Consider the following 14,164-nt stretch of genomic DNA (forward strand, 5'->3'; position numbering starts at 1 on the left):
CAGGATTAGGAATTCAATAGAAACATCCAGGTAACTGTGGGCATTGACAAAGCAAGGTGAATATCTGTAAGACTGCATTCACAAAGGCTCACTGAGGGCTTTGGAAATGGTACAGAAGTGGTTTAAGCGCCGGTTTAGTCAAAAGAAAGCAAAATGAGGCACCTAGGTTTATGGCACAGATCCTCTAATTACTTTCCCAATTAAAGAAAAGAAAAATACAACTGCATATATCTTTGAAGAAAGGTTTATTTATTTTTTAATAATACAGGAGGAATGCTTCCAACAACAATGGAGGGCACAGAATCAATTGGGGATTGTATGAGTTTCTGGAGCACTGAATCCAGCCTAAAAAGAGAGCAGCTTTAAGTCTTTGAACAGTACAAATTCATAGAGTCCAGTTTTGAATATGTATTTAATTATTCCTGTATCAATGAGACATCAGCCTTCCACTTTAACACAGATGGCAAATGCCTGTGTGAAAGGCCAAAGCAAAGATGGCAAGATACAATAAATGCAGATATGAAAATTGCCCATTTGGACACAGATGTTGCATTTGATTGTGAAAATTGGCATTTGTCAATTCAAAAAACGGCCCTGCACATGCGGGAATGTTAGGAAGATGATGATGATGTATCAGTGAGACCTCATAAAGTGTTGAATATTGGTACAAAGCTTCATTTCAAGTATTAGAATGAGACATGTTCAAGCTGACTTACTGTTCTGAATGAATCTCCAAATCAGATACCTGCATGAATTGGATGTATCAGACTGAATCTCTTGGAGATCTCAATGTACATATCAACGTTTATCTAACAGAACCAATACTGAATTGACATTAATGGAAAAAAATGGACTGCAAATCCTAATTGGATCTTGGCTAATTTATCCCTAGCAAATATGCATCACAAACCATCACTGCTGTCCTGACTTAGCACAAATCTAATTCAAGTGTACAAAATCTGAGATTCCGGGACCACAAGCAGTCCATGAAAACTTCAGGTATGCACCCCAAAAACCTCCACAAGTAGTCTTTGAATTTTAGTTTTTCATAGAAGGAAAGCCAGAATTTTCTAAATAGTACTAAAATTATTAAGTATACTTAAAGCAATGAAATCAGATCCAATGCAGCCTTTCTTCAGGCCCTACCTTCTGCTTTTTAGTGTGAACTTAGTATTGCATTAAAAAAAACCCAAACATGGTTCTAAGTCCAGAAAAAGTATTGTATCTTTTGCTTTTTAGAGCAGAAGATGAGTAATGCAGAAGCAAACAAGTAAGCAGCAAATGGCAAAAATTATTCACAGAATGACTTCTCATACGTATATACATATACATATGTATATATATATAAAATTGTACACAACTGTTTCAATGTATTTTGCTTGTTGTGTTATGTTTCTTTATTCAGTTTCATTAAATAAAGGCAAACGGTAGAACTGGAATCAAGGATGACATCAACCTTCCAAGGTATTCTGGTATGATTAAAGAAACAGTACAGTAGTTGGAATTGAGCCGTATAGGCAAAAGCAATATGTATCTGATTTTCAGTGTTTACTGTTAACAGAAAGGACACAACCAGGATTGGTTCCACTGTATTTTCATTCAATCCACAGGAAAAAAAGTAAGATTTTGCAATTTAGAATGCTTCAGATTTTTGTTGTCATCCTAAAATCCATTGGGCACAACAATATGAACAAAAATGCATAATCCAAACTCTACAAAAGCCACAGCAGAGTAAAATATAAATAAAAAATAAATCAAGAGGGTAATGTGTAACAGGTGTTAGGCAACGTGGAAATCTAAAAAGTGAAAATCCACTTTAAATTAGAGCCTGTTAACAGAAATGTACACAGATTTTAAAAAGCTATATATGACACCAAAAATTCATGAATCAAATTGTGGGCACTTTTTAATCAGGCATATAAGAATACAAGCATGTACCATTAAAGTATACAACTAACAGACAAAATTTGTTATCCAGATTATTGGCTCCAACTATATGCATTTCTTTAAAACACTCCAAATTAAGAGAACAGTCCTATTATTGTCAGCCCTACAAATGTTTACCAAAATCTTCTTTTTCATCTTTTGCTCCTACTTTCACATTACCTTGTAAAATGACTACATCTCTGACATTTCTAACTAGGAGGGGAAAAATCAAGTGTTCATTACAGTAATTATCCCTCAAGTACAGGAGGAAAACGTGATTATGCAATTTATAAAAATGCAAAGAGTGAAGCTGCTCTGATTATGACTGATTAATTTTGCTAACAAGCTCTGGCATTAATCAGAATAGGCTGACTCTTAGATAATAAGAACAGAGACAGAAACCTAATCTGCAGAACACCTACAAGGAATCAGTTGGGTTTTATCACAGATAGGAGTAATATCTCCCTGTGTTGAAACATTTTACACATGTTTATAAATGTAAAAAAGCTTCCCTACCTTCTTTGAAAAAATGCATTTATGCTCTATTAAAAAAAATGACCATGAAAACAAAATTTTAATAGAGTAATATTGAAGAGTATTTTTTCTTCAGAGCAGATGTTATATTTGGACATGAAGCTGAACGGCAATTTAAGGTGGCTTCTAATCACAGGACAAAGTCTGGAACTGAAAAAGAAATTCCTTATTTAGTACTGTCCCGATTCTGCTTGGACTGAGGATGTCATAGGTAATTGTTGGCTACTGACTTGAATCTGATATGCAGTGCAATGGGATATCAATATTAACCCTTATGTAGCTGAAGAAATTATATTACTCGCATCCTATCTCTCAGCATCAATTTGGGTACAAAATCTTCTTCTCCATGTAACTCTTGCTAGCAAAAGAGGATGCATCTCACTGCTTATTTTTCTGCTTTATTAAAACAAAGTTCAAGTACAGCATCACACCAATCTCAAATCTATTCAGAATTTAATATACAGCTGAACAGAACATAAACTCAACAATTAAAGGTTACAATCCAATGTATGTGTTGTTACCGTATAATAATTTCACTGAACTCAATACTGACTATATAGCGTTAGGCTGGAGGTGGGGGGGTATTAGGAGTTCTAAGATTTACTTAATAAAATGATTTGGGATCCTCACAACCAGCTCAAGTGTTTTAAATATACAAAATGATAATATTCAGACTCTCCAAATCACGGGCGTCAAACTCGTCGTGTGACGTGTCGCGACGTATCACGACTCTTTTTGCTTTGCCGGCAATGGGGTAGGCGTGGCTTCGGTATGATGAAACCGGCCCGTGGGCCGGCAGTTTGACACCCCTGCTCCAAATAGTTGAGATAATCTGTATTTAGTCTCTGAGAGTACCTTCTAATTGAGAGCATAGAACTGTACCTTGACTGCCATCTAATCTGAGATTTGGAAGAATCCATCCAGTCTTAAAAAAGCTATAGGGTATCAATATGCAATTGATAATTCTAATTTTGCCCTCTTTCGATCTAAGGGTCTTTAAAAGCTGGAAGCTGTAAAGGAACTAGAGAGATCAAGGAAAGAAAACTATTAAAACTTTCTCCAAATTAAGAAGATAAGAACTCAGCTAAGTGGTATCACCAGAGTAAAAATTGGGGTAGAATTTGGGGGTAAGATGGAGTTGTACAGTATTTTATCCCTAAAATCTGGGACAGTATTTTCCTGTTATATATTATAGGCCACTCAGGTATACCAATAACATTCAGACCATAGTTATTGATTTTTTCTCTCTCTTGTATCTCTACAGTTATTGTGATAGATTATTCAGTCTCTTAACTCTGTGTCAGGTTTGAGGCACTTCCCATTACATTTTCAGAAAACCTCTCCTGAGGCAATGTTTTTTATTAATATATTCTGACATTGCTGGTGAAATGTGTCTATCAATTCTGTATACTATACCAAGTTAGAACTTTTTAGCCATCATCCCTGATGCTGCTCCTCCAAAACCATTAATTTAGAAAAAGGTTCAGAGGAATAAACTTGAATCTGAGGCTTTCTGAGGTAGCTACTGCCACCTACAGGCTTAAATATTAGGTTTTGTTGCAAAATTTGGGATGCAACTAAAAAGCTTCCTTTGACCTTTGGAAGCTGGGGCAGTATTCTCAGAGGGTACAGCCCTCCAACAGATAAAATTACTGATTTTGGCTTCAGAGGACTTTTAGAAACTATCTACATGTAAAATTATTTCCAGCTCTATCAGTATACGACTGGCCTATTTTGTCTCCAATCTTTTATTGCCTATTAGGAAATCTACATAAGGCAGAGATCGAAATTACTGCTGAATTAACTATTGCATTGCTTTATTTTTTCTGTATTCTAGTGTCCTTAGAAGAGCCCTAGGCACAACCTAAAGCACCTTATCAGCCCCATAAACTTTATTATTGTCTGCAGCCTGTTTCCCATTTTATTTTAAACCTGTAATTAAATAGACCCCCCAAATAAGCCAATCTTTTGCTTCTTTCATTTTTTGCCCTATCACCTGTAATAATGAAGACTTCTGCAGAATGCTTTGTTTGCTTGTTTGTTATACAACCATGCAATTAGTAATTAGGATGTATGTGCACATAATTAGCTGATAAATCAAAACAACTCTGAATCTATGCTGAGATACAGTAAGGGCTGGAGCAGACCTGCTAAAGTTGTAACACTCCAAGATAGACCTATCGGATCTGGCCTTGAAAAATCTAGACAACCACTACAGCACAGTAAAGAGATAAAAGAAACAAATTCCTGATTGCCTCTTAGTGATCTAGATTTTTGTAGCCAATATCCGATAGACTTACATCAATCCGAAGCCCACTAGTTACTTATTAAAGCCCAAAAGAAATTTACTTGCTAATTTTCTTTTTCCTTTTCTAGGATTGTAAAATAGTAGGGGGAAACAGGCACAGATTCTGACAGGAAATGAGTCACATATCTTTTAAAAGTTTAAAAAGTCTAAATCTAAAAAGTAAGTTACATAAATTGCTCAATTCTGAATTTCCCATATATTTGGGAATAAGAACTGTATGGAAAATTCATAGACTTAACAGGGAATCATAGAACCAAATTCAGTATTTTTGATACATCTAATGCTTTTCTTTCCTAGATCAAGAATATGTGAGTGTAGGGAGAAGAGGCTGACTCCACATTTTTAGAACCGTTGAATTTGCATAGTGCTGATTCATTCACAGAGCCCTTTTAGTCAGCAGTGTTTTTAAGTGACTAATGAATATGCAGACATTTAAAGGAGAGTAATCCCCCCCCCCATGAATTGTCTGTTTAAAATAGGGTGAGACAATAATACAAGATAAGTATTCAAAAAGTAATGATCTGAAATATAAATTGTAGATAAGTCTTTATAAGAATAATGGCAGGGACAAGCAGAACTTGATGAGAGGCTTCGCCATAAAAACCTCTACAATGATAGACATTGGCTTCAAAATACTGCAGTGATATTACCAGGTAATGAAACTCTGCCCTTTTTAAAACATGGATTTCCTACATTTAAAATAAGCCAAGGCTCTGATTGCATGGTCATGTATGACATCTTCAAGCCAGTTGATTGCTGCTGCAGATATCCCTGCATGAAATACAGATTTGTGCACAAATTTGATCGTGTAGTGATGCCCTGTTGATATAAATAATAATATCAATAAGGGAAGAGGAACATAACTTGGTCAAAACTGAACTGGATCTGGTTTTGCCCTAGGAGCCAGCATATATTGGCAGTAACTTTTCTTCAATGGCCCTTCAAAAAGACTACCCTTTATAAAATACAACACAAGTTTACACTAATTGCAAAACCCTGTTGTAAATAATATTTTGTATAGTTTTTCCTGGTCTTAGAGTTTCTAATTAGTTGCCTCTGAGAAATCAACAACCAGGATCATAGGGAAACAGCCCATTCATTTCATGTGTTCTAGGAATTTAATCTGATAGTAGAGCTAATACAGTTATCATGATGATAAACTTCTAATAGTCTTGTGCTCATAAATATGCCCAGTATTCCTTTAAACCTCACCATGTTGATGGTTGTCTCAACAGCTTCTGAGAGCAAATTCCATAAATTAATGACAGCAAATCTCTGTCGGAGCGCCCACCCTCTGGAACGAGCTGCCCCCAGAGATCTGGGTGATTCCGGATCTCCCCTCCTTCCGCCGCGCCCTCAAGACTTGGCTGTTTCAGCAGGCAGGACTGGCCTAGGGGGTATTTTAATTGGTTTTAACAAAATTTTAATAGAGCGGCCAATTCAAATATTTATTTTTAATTATTTTAGATTTGTATTTGGTATTTATGTGGGATTGTTTTAAACTGGCTGTAAGCCGCCCTGAGTCCTCCGGGAGAAGGGCGGGGTATAAATGAAATAAATAAATAAATAAATAAATAAAATAAATAAATCAGGAATATGAAATTCTACACAGAGTAAGCTACAAGCTCTTAGGCACAGTGAAATTTATCTCTAGAATGTGAAGACATTGTTTAGTTCCAATCAACCGTAGCCTATGGCCCTGCTAAGATTGCTGGTCACTGTTGATCAACATCTGGCACCATAAATTTCCCACCTTTGTAATGGACAAGATTTATCTTACAACCACATGGCATACGATCAATTCAAGCAATCTTAATATTTTCAGATTGCAATATTTAATATAGAAGAATGTTCAGACATACTATTCTGAATATGTAATCTAAAATAGCAAAGTACTGGAATGGATTTATTTTGGAGATTTGAATCAGCAAGAAGTCTTTGCCGGAGGATACGCTTCTAAATATAAGCACAGTGCTGAAAGAATATTGAGCAATTACGCTGCCGAACACTCCATTAGAAGTAAAATAATACAGTTGTCTTGGATACAGGCTACAGGCTAAGCCCAGCTAACAGTAAATCCAACTTCACTTCTGTCTAAAGTATGTCTGGAAGAGAAGGAAGCAAAAAAGAGAGAGACAGGAAGTTTCCTTTGTTTCTTAAAACATACCAAAATTTTTTTACTAACAATATGCCTGGAGAAAAATAGACACAAGGACAGTCTGTGAAGACCCTTCTCCTTCAGTGTCTCTTGCTCTTTGTTCTTGTGATTAGAAAGGCTCATGGGTTCCAAGGCATAACATAATCTCCAATAGTTTACCAGATGACCTGCAGTTGCATAGGCTAGGTTGTGGCTACATCAATACCTTATATGTAGTTGACGCAATATGCTCTGATACACTTGACACTGTGATCTAAAAGAGGCAATTATTTTTTATTTAAGTAATATAAAAAATAATCAAGAAACTGTATGTTTAATCTGACCCCTAAGAAATTCATAGAAACTGCAGTCCAGCTGAAAAATTATCTATATGCTAAATAAACTTTTTTCAAGGCATCTTCTAGTCTTCATTCCATGGTCATAACTAGAAATATGGGTGCAAAGGGCAAGTGATCATTAGGCTCCTAACTATAGTCATACATCCCTTCCAACTTTAAGTACACCTACTACAAAATTGTAATCTATAAATATGCTCAGAAACAATGGTTACTGGAAGGCGAAGTTTTTCTACAGGCAAATTTAAAATGACTATTTTGAATCACACATTTTTTTTTAATAAATTTTTTATTAATTTTTCAATTAACAACAAAAACATTCACGGATGTGTCCAGTGTCCCCCCCCTGCACCGCCCTCTTCCACTTACCACACCTTCCTCCTCCCAAACTACCACTCCTCCTCCTTCCTCCCTCTTTCCTACCTCCCTTCCTCACTCAACCATCCCGTCTTGTGCAGTTGGGGCTCCACCGGACACCTCCTTAAAAAATCATACATATATATACATATGAATCTATAATACAAACCTACCCCTTTCCCCCCTCCCCCCCCAGGACTTCCCAAAGCTAATCTAGGAAATAAACGCACAATAATCAAATTCTATCCCCAACTACTCATTATTACTATACACTAGTATAAACTTACTGTGACTCTAAAATAACATTAAAATACATACAAAGATTTTTTAAATATATCAATATTTGTTATACATATTTTTGTTTAAAATTTTTAATCAAAAGCTACATGATAATTTTTCAATTCATACTTTCTCTGAATATAATCTATCCATCTTCTCCACATTGAGATAAATTTCTCCTGAGAATGATCCTTCAGGTACGCGGATATTTTTTGCCATCTCTGCAAAATACGATACTTTCTGTCTCCAATCATCCATAGTTGGTAACATCTTTTTTTTCCAATTTTGAGCAATTAAGATCCTTGCTGCTGTTATACAATACAACATCAATTTCATTTCTTTTTGGTCCAAATTGTCCATAATACCCAATAAAAATAACTGCGGTGTGAATTTTATCTTTTTCTTAAAAATCTGTTGAATATTCCACCAAATCTTAATCCAAAAGGCTTTAACATCCCTACATGTCCACCAAATATGATAATAAGTAGCATCCATACTGCCACATCTCCAACATTTTGGTTGCAAATTCGGATACATGCAAGACAATTTTTGAGGATCCAAGTGCCATCTGTAAAACATTTTATAAAAATTTTCCCTTAGATTCTGTGCTTGAGTGAACTTGACATTTCTTACCCAAATTATTTCCCAAATTTCTAACTTTATTGGTTCTTGAATATTTTGAGCCCATTTAATCATACAATCTTTAACCAATTCTGTTTCCGAATCAAGTTCTATCAACACACTATATATTCTCCTAATATGGGCTCTACTTTGATCTTTAATCTGTTTTATCAAGTTCACATCATCTACCGTTAAGCCCAATTTTTGATCTATATGCCATCTCTCAACNGAGATTTAAAAACCCGATCAATTTTCTTATCAAAAAATAAATAAGCATGCCATCCATAATACAAATCCCAACCTTCAAGTATCAAAATATCTCTATTAGTTAAATTAATCCAATCACTGATCCAAGTTAAAACCACTGCTTCATAATACAATTTTAAATTAGGAGCTTTGAGTCCCCCTCTTTCCCGTGCATCTTGCAAGATTTTAAATTTTACCCTAGGTTTTTTCCCCTGCCATATAAACCTATTGATGCCTCTTTGCCACTCCTCCAGATTTGAATCCTTTTTTAAAATAGGTATCATCTGGAACAAGAAAAGAAACTTTGGGAGAACATTCATTTTTATCACTGCAATTCTTCCCAATAATGATAACTGTAATTTCTTCCACTCCATCAAATCCTTTTGAACTTTTCTCCATAACTTATCACACATATTATCACTATATTCAGTACTATATGTAATTTCCTTTTATAAAGCATGCTGTTGTTGGCACACTCACCAAGCCTGACTCTGGACATGTTATCTGTTCAACAACATTCATAACTATTACAAAAACTTCATAAACCTCCACAATTCTGCCCCTACAGAATTCTGCCCAGCAAGCTTTATTCTTCTTGTGGAAATATGTAAGCTAACATCAAACATAACAGAGTGGATCATTTAGTGTATAAACCATACTGTACAATAAGCGGCTGGGTTTTGGCTTATACTATTGTGCAAAAGCAGCCACCGATCTTAGCATATTAAAACATGATTACAAATAGCCCTTGACTTACTACCACAACTGAGCCCAAAATTTATTTTGCTAAGCGAGACATTTCTTAAGTGAGTTTTGCCCCATTTTATGACTTTTTTTGCCTCATTTGTTAAGTGAATCATTGCAGTTGTTAAATTCGTAACACTGTTGTTAAGTTAATCTGGCTTCCCCATTGACTTTGTCAGAAAGTCACCAAAGGAGGTCTCATGACTCTGGGACAATGCCACCGCCATAAATATGAGTCAGTTGCCATGTGTCAGAATTTTGATCATGTGACCGTGGGGAACGCTGAAATGGTCATGTGAAAAATGGTCATAACTGTTCTGTCCCAGTCTACATGAATACTGCTCAACTGCTTACTCACAACAACTCACTTTTTTCAGTCCCATTGTAAGTTCGAAAGGTCACTAAATGAAGTGTTGTAAGTTGAGGACTACCTGTACTTACAGTGATCTGTTACCAGATGATGCAGCTATCAATGATAGCTTCGGTTTTCTAGGGAGTAGCCATATTGGGCAGTACCCCTAGGTCAGGGGTAGACAACCTCGGCTCTTTTATGGATTTCAACTCCCAGAATTCCTGAGTCAGCTATGCTGACTCAGGAATTCTGGGAGTTGAAATCCATGAGTCATAAAAGAGCTGAGGTTGCCTACCCCTGCCCTAGGTATTTTGTTTTCATGGTCAACTGCCTTTTCTTTTAGTTTGAATACTGTAATCATAATAACTCTATCAGGGTTAGAGCCACTAGATTTGACCAAATCTTCCCTATATCTTCATCTGTATACATGGAAAACAGGACTGTAATTGTAGGACGCCTATTTCTGTCAAGTTACTATAGTTTGTTTCTATGCCAGATGTCAGAATAGATGGCTAACTTCCAGTTAATCCTCTTTTTGAGGTCCAGTCAATGAATAAAGCTCAGATCAAGATGAATTAAACAACTAATCCTAGATAGTATGTGGTTTTTGGCCTTCTTCCTTACAGCAGAATATGTGAGTTTGTTCTGGATGCTACATTTTCTTCTCTGGATCAAGAAAATTCATGAGATGATTTGTAATATCTTTTATTTAACTGTGCATTACATTTACAGATATAATTTACCTATTTATGGTCTTTTAGTTTGGAATTAATTGAATCCTTCCAATTTAAATGACATAGGAGATAGGTTTCATAGAAATCATGGGAACAGTGGAAGGAAAATTATATATTATCATCATTATCTCCTGCCTTTATTTTATACAATTCAAGGTGGCCTACCTGATTTTCTTTCACAACAGTAACAATAAAAGTGAGATGGATTGGCTGAGAGTGACTGGCTAAGTCACCCAGCCAGACTCTGTGTCTATGGGAGAAGTAAAAGCTAATCCATTATACCAAACTGGCTCATCATAAATTCCTGACAATGAATTTATAATATGAAAGCAGATATATTCATGTAGTCGGGACTCAGCAAAACTATTTTTAACTCACAGTACTCCCATTTTGGAATCTTCACTAAGATGGGAATATTTTTTCAAACTGTGAAATTGTAGTTTTGATTTTTCGTATGTGTGTTAACTAGTACAAAATAAACTACATCAGTATTGCTATAATCCAATTCAAAACCATAATTAAAATATAGAGTATTGGTAACCTGAAAAGGCCAAACAATAAAATAATAATTATAACCTGTAATTTAATTTCATTCATTTTAATCTAATGATTAGGTGTTGCCCAACTCCAGAATAATTTTGGGAGGCTCATAATATGGCAAAGAGAATAAAATACAAAACAACTCAAAAATCAAGGACAAAATAAAGAACAAGATAGCAAATCTGATCAACCAAACATAAATCACAGAAACCCCAATGGGCTCCAACCACCTCCCCCAAGGCCTGTGAGAACAGCCAGGTCTTGAAGCCCCTTGGGAATCCTAACAGGGTGGGAGCCACCTGGAACTCAGAGGGAATTACATTCCAGGTGACAGGTACTATAACGATATATGCAGCATAAAATTAATTTCTGATCCAACTTCACGAAAGCTAATTAAAATGCTTTAAACACAGTTTTCAATTGTGTAAACCACACTCTAGGCATAAGGTATAATTTTGGTGGAAGTTGATTCCAAAGGACTGCCACTAGATGGGAAAAGCTTTAAACTATCATGTGGCTATTTTACTATGCTGAGATTCCAGCTGTCTCTGCCTAGAATCTAGATCAGACATGTCAAACTCACGACGTCATGTGACGTTGCGTGACGTCTCAGAGCTTTTTCCCCATTGCCGGCAATTGGGTGGGCGCGGTTTCATCGTGACGCATGCGCACGAGCCAGCAGTTTGACACCCCTGATCTAGATGATCTGGTCAAGTGCAAGGCATGTAAGATGCAAGCCAATATTCCAAGTCATTAAGTACTCTGGCATGTAACCACTAGCAGCTTAAACTGCTACTTCAATATTCAAGGAGGTCCAGAATTGTACTGGATCAGGGATCAGAGAAAATTATTAGTTTAATACTGTTCCAACAGTCAACAGACTGATCCAAACATCCAAATATAAGATAACCAAGACAAACAGTTGCTCTGTTTGTCTCTATGGCTAAGAACCAACGTAATCTATGAATATACATTACATAAACGCTTCAGATTTTAGTGGATTTATTAATGAAGGGCTTTAAAGGAAATTGATCCCCAGATTCCTAGAGTAAAGAAAGCCCACAGTTGGTGGCCATGAAGATACAAAGGAATGGGTTAATCAGTATAGAAAACAATAATCTCCATTCACATTGAGTTTCAGAGAATAGGAATTTAATCAATCAAAAAGCCCACCAAGTTTTTTTTGGAACAGGATGCTGACAAAACAGGGACAGAGAGATACATTTGGGAATTGTCAGTATATGTGCAACAATTAACTGATGCAAAGAAATCAGGTGATCCAAAGGAAACATGTGTAAAATAAATTAAAAGGAACTCAACACCAAATCCTTGAGAACATCCATCTATGCTAAAGGCTGGGAAAGAGAAAAAGCATAGGGACCTGAAATCACTGAAATATGGTGAGGTGACAAAGATAAGCAATAATATATTATATAAAAGAACAGTAACTTTATTCTATATTGTACAAAAGCAACTGAGCCTATAGAAAATCAGTTCTCCCCAAAACACTACAGTAGAACATATTAAGTTTCTGTTACTTTCTTACAAAGCCTACAAAACAGATTTTCCAGGCACCTTAAAATTCATTTTTTGCTTTCCCAATCTTTACAATTTTCATCTCTCTGCACCTGTCTATTGTTACACCTCTTATCCAACTCCAGCTCTCAATCCTATCAAGAAAACCACCACAGTTCTATAAACTCTATCACAACAGTTTGTGTCCCCACCCTTCCCCATAACCAAGTTCTACTTGTATCCCATCTTAGAATGTATATTACTAAAATATATCCTGGTTGTAATAATCACTGAAGTCCCTTGAAAAGTCAAGTTTTTCATTTTCATCACAAAGAACTCATTAGAGAACATTAACATGATATAATGTAAAGTCTTTGAGTCCAACTTGATTTCTTGTGACTTCATGGCCATGTAGTTGTCTTGATAACAATTTATAAGTGACTTACTATTGCCTTCCAAGATTTTTTTCTACAAGTCGAATGACTTCCTAGTGATCTCCTATCAAACCAGGCGCAAGCTTATTTAACTTTGGAAGAGTTAGCAAAAGTGGTATATAGCCCACTAGCTGAGGAAAAAAATATATTTTATATACTTTTAAGTACATCCATTAGGAAATTGTGCTTGTTGTCCCTTTATTTCTTGTTTGCATTTTTCTTCCTTCATACTATACTTCATACTAAAAATAGTACACATTATTATTACTATACATTGTTATACACACATTTTCCATTTTTGACCTTTCCCCATTTATTCTCATTTATTTCTAATCTCCAACCAGTCATAACACTTATTCCATATTAGATAATACTGTGTGTCTTCCTTTTCTTTTATCTCTTTTGTTAATTTGTCCATCTCAGCACAGTCCAGGATTTTTCTCATCACTTCTTCCTCTGAGGGTATATTCTCATTTTTCCAGAGCTGTGCATATACTATTCTTCTGCTGTTGTTATATGTAGAATTAAGTACCATATTTCTTTACGATATTTTCTGTTTAAAATACCCAGCAGAAAGATCTCTGGTTTCCAGTCTACGGGTTGGTCTATTATTTCTTCCATCCATCTTCTTATTTTAGTCCAGTATTTTTTCGCAACTAGGCATGTCCACCATATATGATAATATGTTCCATGTACTTTTTTACATTTCCAACATGTTGGCGAATTGTTCTGGAACATCTTGGCAAGCTTTGCTGGTGGAAGATGCCATCTGTAAAACATCTTCAACTGGTTTTCCTTGAATGCTGCAGACATAGTCAATTCTATGCTTGTTTCCCATATTTTTTCCCATTTCTCCAATTCCGTATTATATCCAAATTTTTTTACCCATCTAATCATTGTGTCTTTAACAACCTCTTCCATTTTATATCTCAATAAGTATTTATATAAATTGCTAATTAATTTTATTTCTGTTCCATGTATAATTTTATCCAATTCTTGCGGCTCTTTTTGTATTTCATATAATTTTTTTGTCCTCTGTATATTTAGATTGAATTTTGTTTAAAAAAAATAAAAATAATAA

This window comes from Protobothrops mucrosquamatus, unplaced genomic scaffold (genome assembly GCF_001527695.2).
Source record: "Protobothrops mucrosquamatus isolate PMUCROS unplaced genomic scaffold, P.Mucros_1.0 scaffold1317, whole genome shotgun sequence".
NCBI classification, from domain to species: Eukaryota; Metazoa; Chordata; class Lepidosauria; order Squamata; family Viperidae; genus Protobothrops; species Protobothrops mucrosquamatus.